General features: G+C 35.0%; 1 non-coding gene across 1 annotated transcript; it reads left to right on the forward strand.

Annotated features, from left to right (window-relative positions):
- Nucleotides 1-5,293: 5,293 nt before the first annotated feature.
- TRNAD-GUC (transfer RNA aspartic acid (anticodon GUC)) lies at nucleotides 5,294-5,365 on the forward strand. The gene has a single exon. It is a non-coding gene; the product is annotated as a tRNA-Asp (tRNA).
- The last annotated feature ends 477 nt before the right edge of the window (nucleotides 5,366-5,842 follow it).

Consider the following 5,842-nt stretch of genomic DNA (forward strand, 5'->3'; position numbering starts at 1 on the left):
AAGTCACCTGCTCCAGCCTTCCTGCTCCAACAGAGCAACCTACAGCAGGCTTCCAGCACTGTATCCAGAGAGGTTCTGAATATCTGTAGAGATGGAGACTCCAGAACCTCCCTGGACAACCTGTGTCAGTAATTGGTCACCCTCACAGTAAAAAAGTGTTTCCTGATGTTCCAGAGGAACATCCTGTGTTTCAGTTTATACCAGTGGTTCTGTCACTGGGCATCAATGAAAAGTGTCTTTGCTTCCTCTCCTCTCCACCGGCATGTACCCATACTTTGGGGTTAAGCCTTCCTATGTGCAGGACTTGACACTTCCTTTCAGTGAACTGTGTAATTTCTGTCAGCTTTCCATATTAAATGAAAGTAGTTAAATCTTGTTTCCTGATACCTAACTTTGGGAAGCTAACTAGCTTTGGCAACTGAGATAAAAGTTTAGATTAGAAGGAAATATCCACAGTTCCTTTCATAATCAATGTCAATACCTACTTGTCTCTAGCATGTATAGAGGAAGTTTACTGTAATCTGAATACATTGACATATAACCATAGTTTATAGGTTTCTAAACCAGGGACAGTTTAGTTGTTTCTTTACATGCAGCTTTGATTTTATTCTGCATTCTGAAAACCTCTACACTTTGGAATAATGAAAATCTGTCAGAGAAGTTAATGCTGAAGCCTTATCTTTCTTCTGAAAGAAGAAGAATCAGTCTGGATTCCCAAACCTTGCTGGATTTAGTCCTGAGATCTTGTGTGGAGGAAAACAAACAAACAAACCAACAAACAAAAAAACAAACAAACAAGTTATAGTTAGTGGATTCATGTCTGGTACTAAGGTTTACAAGCTTAAAAACTTATTTCACACTGGTTTACATAAGACAATTGTCCTGAGTACAGAATACTGAGTACATAAAAAATTGAGAAACCAGTTGTGGTTGTTGGTTTATATTTTTTTTTTCCTAAGAGGGGATATAGTTTCCAAACTAGATATTACAGGAATTGCTATAAGGAATAAATTACTACTTGTAGCCTTGTTCATCAGTTCAATTCATTATCTGGAAAATTATGTAAGCCACAAATGAAAATCACATAAGTAGTTAATGCAACAGTGTTGTAGTTGAGTAACAGCAATGACTGCTGAGAATTAAGAGAACAGTGTGGTAATATGTTTTGGGAGTAATAAAACAAAACATGACTATTCGATAGGATTGAGAACACTAGGAAAATGTTTGGTAGGTGGAATGGATTAGCTCATAGATTACATGTCTACCGGATACTGTGCAGCAAAACAATGTAGCAAAGGTGTCAGAAGTGCTGATATGAGTTATGGCACAATTCCAGGCTAATATACCTGTTCCTCAATTATTCTGTATCAATATAGTTCTTTCTACATGACACTGTACTGTGTCATATAAATGTACCTTTACAGAGAATGTACTAGAAAAGAAGCTGTGGGAGAAAATGCTTCAGCAACAGGAAGGTAGCTTCATAGTCCTGTTGTGTTTTATTATCACATAAGTCAACAAGCATGTTTCCTGCCGGTTTCAGTTGTGCATGGTCAGATTGCTTGTGTACAGGTGATTCATAGAAAAAGTGCCAATATTAGTAAAATATGTAGCTACATGAATTATAAAGGTTGTTTCATCTGTCACAGTCAGTTTTGGTTGGCAAACTAAATAAAGCTGAAAGATCTGTAAAATAGAACCCCTACAAGTAAATATATGAAAAGTAAATTAGCTACTTGTCGTTCCTGACTCTGTGACCACTTATTATATATGCAAGTCCTCTTGCAACAACTACCCTCTTATAACTTCAGCCAGGAAACATACATGAAAAATATAAACTACCAGCTTGTCGCAGTACAAATGTAATTTTAGTTTATTTCTTTGCTGAAGTGTGGAAGTGTAGGCAGCTTGTTTTGATACCACAAAATCAATTCAGCCCTTTTTTCTGTGAAAAACTACCAGGTTTTTCTTAGCAAGTACTTGTGAATTTGATCTATTGCAAATTTTTTCTATTTCACAGCAAAGCAGCTTTTTTTTTTTTTTTTTTTAAATATATATATATATATATATAAAATGGCAATTTTCCTAGTCTGAAAACTGCCTTTCATTTGTAGGGAAAATAAGAAACCAAAAGTATGGATGTGTTTTTCCATACTATAATCAAGAAGGGTTTTTTTACACAGATTTCACTGGGATATTTTCAAATTTATTGGATTTTTTCCCTTCTTAATTCCTAGTATCATTTGCTCACTTTTTTTTTTTTTTTAATGTAAACTACTGGAAATTAAAATTGTCTTTTAAATTATATTTCTTGAATATTTTCGTAATTATTTTTATATTTCTTACAAGTATGTTAATGACAGAGTCTTACTCTTTGTGCAGTCAGTCATTAAAAAAATTCATGTATTGCATGGTAGGTATAAGGGAAGACACAAACAATTTTATAAAGAATTATAATTTATAGACAAATGTCATACTCACATGCAACTTTAATGATAGGAGACCTGCCTGGAAATAAATGAAAATAAATGAAAAGACTAACATTTTGGTCATTGCTCATATAAGGCTTGATGTCTATGGTTAACAAAATAGACTATAATAATCTTGAAATTAATGGGATGATGTTCATTTAGGCAACATTGGCTAGTTTATTAACTGTAATACATTAGCAATATATTGCCAGAATTGACTTAGTAGGCACAATAAGTGATAAAACTGCAAAATCTGAGAATGATTACCCCCTGAAGCATAACTGAAACTCAGTAAATACTAGCTTAAATTTATTAGAATGCAGTCCATCGTATGTAAGACAGTAAAAAAATCACATATAAATCATAAAAATATACATATCTGTTCACAGTAAGTAAAGTTTAACTTTTGACATTCTTACCTTTCTTCAATCAGTATAAAGTAGACTGAGCAAAAGACAGATATTAATTCAATAAAAAAACATTTTGTTTTCAAATGTATATTTTTAGCGAGCTTTCTAAATGTTAAGTTTACCTTATCATCAGTTTTATTCTGACATCATTTTTCACTGCCAGTTCTGGATATTTCCATTATTCATTGGATGTCTTACAAACATTGATTACTGGCTATTATCAAGACATAATAGATGTATACATTTGGTATTATATGGTTTTGCAATAGTCTTGCAAGCATAACTTTCAGGTTATACTGGTTTCATGACCTGATTTCAGAAAAATGTCTAAAATATCTATGTAGCTCTTTCTGGTTAAATATTTATATGATGATTTATAATGACTAGTCATCTAAAATCCTGTAATATCAACTGATGTTAAAATTAAATTATATTTTTAACTATGTATAAATTCTAAGCCCAAGTGTATTTGTTATCAGTTGTATCTATAAGGTAATACTCATTCTTATTTTATGAGTTAACTCTAATTATGCTGTAACAAAATGTGACTTCCAATACAATTAAGATTTACATGCTTTTTTATGAAAGCTAAGAAAAATCAGTAGAGTTAAATTCTGAAGTGGCCTTGGAATTTTTTTTTTTTTCCAGGGAAAAAAACAAGTCACCATATGTGATAAAAATCTTCTGATATGACTGATTTTATTCTCTTCTGAAAACTGCATTACAATGAGTCATATACATTGATGAACTTGATGAACACTTATTGTTTTTTCCAGATCTTGCAGCTCCTTCTATGTTTTTTTCACAGAATATTGACTTTTTTTTTTTTTTTTAAATTAATGAACAACATTCATATTGGCATTTAAATTACAAGTGATTTTTTTCATGTTTACTGAAACATTCTGGTTTTGAGGGGTTTTCTCTTTTATATCTTCTATGAGAAAAACAATGACAAAACAAACAAACCCCACAAAAGCAATTTTACTTTTGAAGGTCATATGAAATGGGAAAAAATTGAATCTAAAGAGAAATATCATTTTTCTCTGCTCCTAAGTCCTGAAATGAGGAATATTCTTTAAGACTTATAGATTGGCATCAACATTTTCATTTGAGTTACTGATCAATTGTTGAAGTGAAGCACTGATGAGTTCAGAATGAAGTTTGAATCACATATTTGAGCAATATCACAGAACATGAGCAATAAAATTAAACCAGGAGATATACCCACCTATTCAGTTCATGGGATCAAACTAGAGCCATTCTGAAGAAAATCTCCTGAAACAAATACAATATGGATCCTGGGAGCTCAACATCAAATGCTTCCACTGTACAGAAAACTTCAATTGAGCCAAAATAATTGCTGATGTAGATCATAGAATCATAGAATTACCTGGGTTGGAAGAGACCTCCGAGATCATCAAGTCCACCCCTTGATCCAATCCCACTGTGATTACTAGATCATGGCACTCAGTGCCCCATCCAGTCTCATCTTAAAAACCTCCTGGGACCATGAATCCACCATCTCTCTGGGCAGGCCATTCCGATGCCTGATTGCTCTCTCTGTAAAGAACTTCTTTCTAATATCCAACCTAAACCTCCCCTGGCAGAGCTTAAACCCATGCCCTGTTGTTCTATTGCTGATTTCCTGGGATGTAACCATAGAAATTATGGACTGTATTCCTTTTGTTTCTCCCTATGTCCTTTTCGTATAGGTGCATTCCTCTGTGTTTTGAATGAAAAGTAAAATACCAAGATAGTTATGAAAAGCCTGCCTCAGACTTCAGAAGTTTTGGCTTTTCTCATTTCCTAAATCTTCCTGGATGTGTGTGTACATTTAAAAAAAAAAAATTGTAGTTTATAAACTCCTTCAAATTTTTCTATTTCTTAGTAGTTGTGGATGTTTTTGCCTCATGTTATGTTAGATGGGAGAGCTAGTTCAGAGGTTAAAAGGCCTAGGGCCAAGCTTGCCATTATCACTCTGCCTGTGGGTCATTTCTCTCCCTTGGGAATGAGTTGCCAATGACAATTATGTCATCACAGATCACAAGCTAATAACATGCTGACATTTTTTTTAATTCCTCAGCGCCATCATATTTAGGTTCCACACCTCCTCATATTTCCTTTTGGGAAAGTCTAGGTCATAGCGTTACTTTTTTTGAAAATCAGTGTTTTAGTCAGTAGTCCTTTCAAGATTATAGTTGTTACGTTTACTGTAATTTCCTTTACATTCCTGAGTTTAGGTTGGTCTCTGTGGCTCTACAGACAAGAATTTTTCAGGGAGCAGCCAGCCATTGCAAAGCACAAATATCTTTAGTCAAAATTTAAGTATGACAGAAGGAAGCATATTATAAAAATTAAACAGCATAAACTCATGGCTACTACTTAATATCCATCTTACTGCAGCATCGGGGAGCCCTGGTGGTCTAGTGGTAAGGGTGCGGCGCTGTCATCGCCGAGGCCCGGGTTCGATTCCCGGTCAGGGCCACTCCCGGGCAGGTGGAGCTCGTTAGCCCTTAAAGGCAACCCACCTACGTCCTAAGGACCTTGCTGCCACCGTCCAAGCTCGCTTGGCCCTGGCAGATGAACCTTAGGATTAAAGGGTGGGCTCAGTTCCGCGCACACTGTGTCTCACCTAAAAAATCCAATGCGCAGGCTGGAAGGTGGAAAGACCTTCCCCGGATCTTCACTCGCGAAGACTGGCCATTATTATTATTACTGCAGCATCGAGCAGAATCTTAAAGTGCATGTGTGACTCCAATCCAGATTAGGAGAGTATGCCTGTATATTCACTTTTCTGACATATTTCACTGTCAGGTTTCCTAAGCCAGCAAAGCTGTTCCCTTCAGGTAGTAAAAATTTCAAAAAAGCTCAGAATTTATACAAACAGTGTTGTAGATATGGTTGTGATTTTTGTTCTTGAATCCCCAGGAAAACTGTAGTACTTGGCGATCATTAGAAATC

This window comes from Myiozetetes cayanensis, unplaced genomic scaffold, assembly GCF_022539395.1.
Source record: "Myiozetetes cayanensis isolate MyiCay16 unplaced genomic scaffold, myiCay2020 scf5-8, whole genome shotgun sequence".
In the NCBI taxonomy this organism is placed as follows: Eukaryota; Metazoa; Chordata; class Aves; order Passeriformes; family Tyrannidae; genus Myiozetetes; species Myiozetetes cayanensis.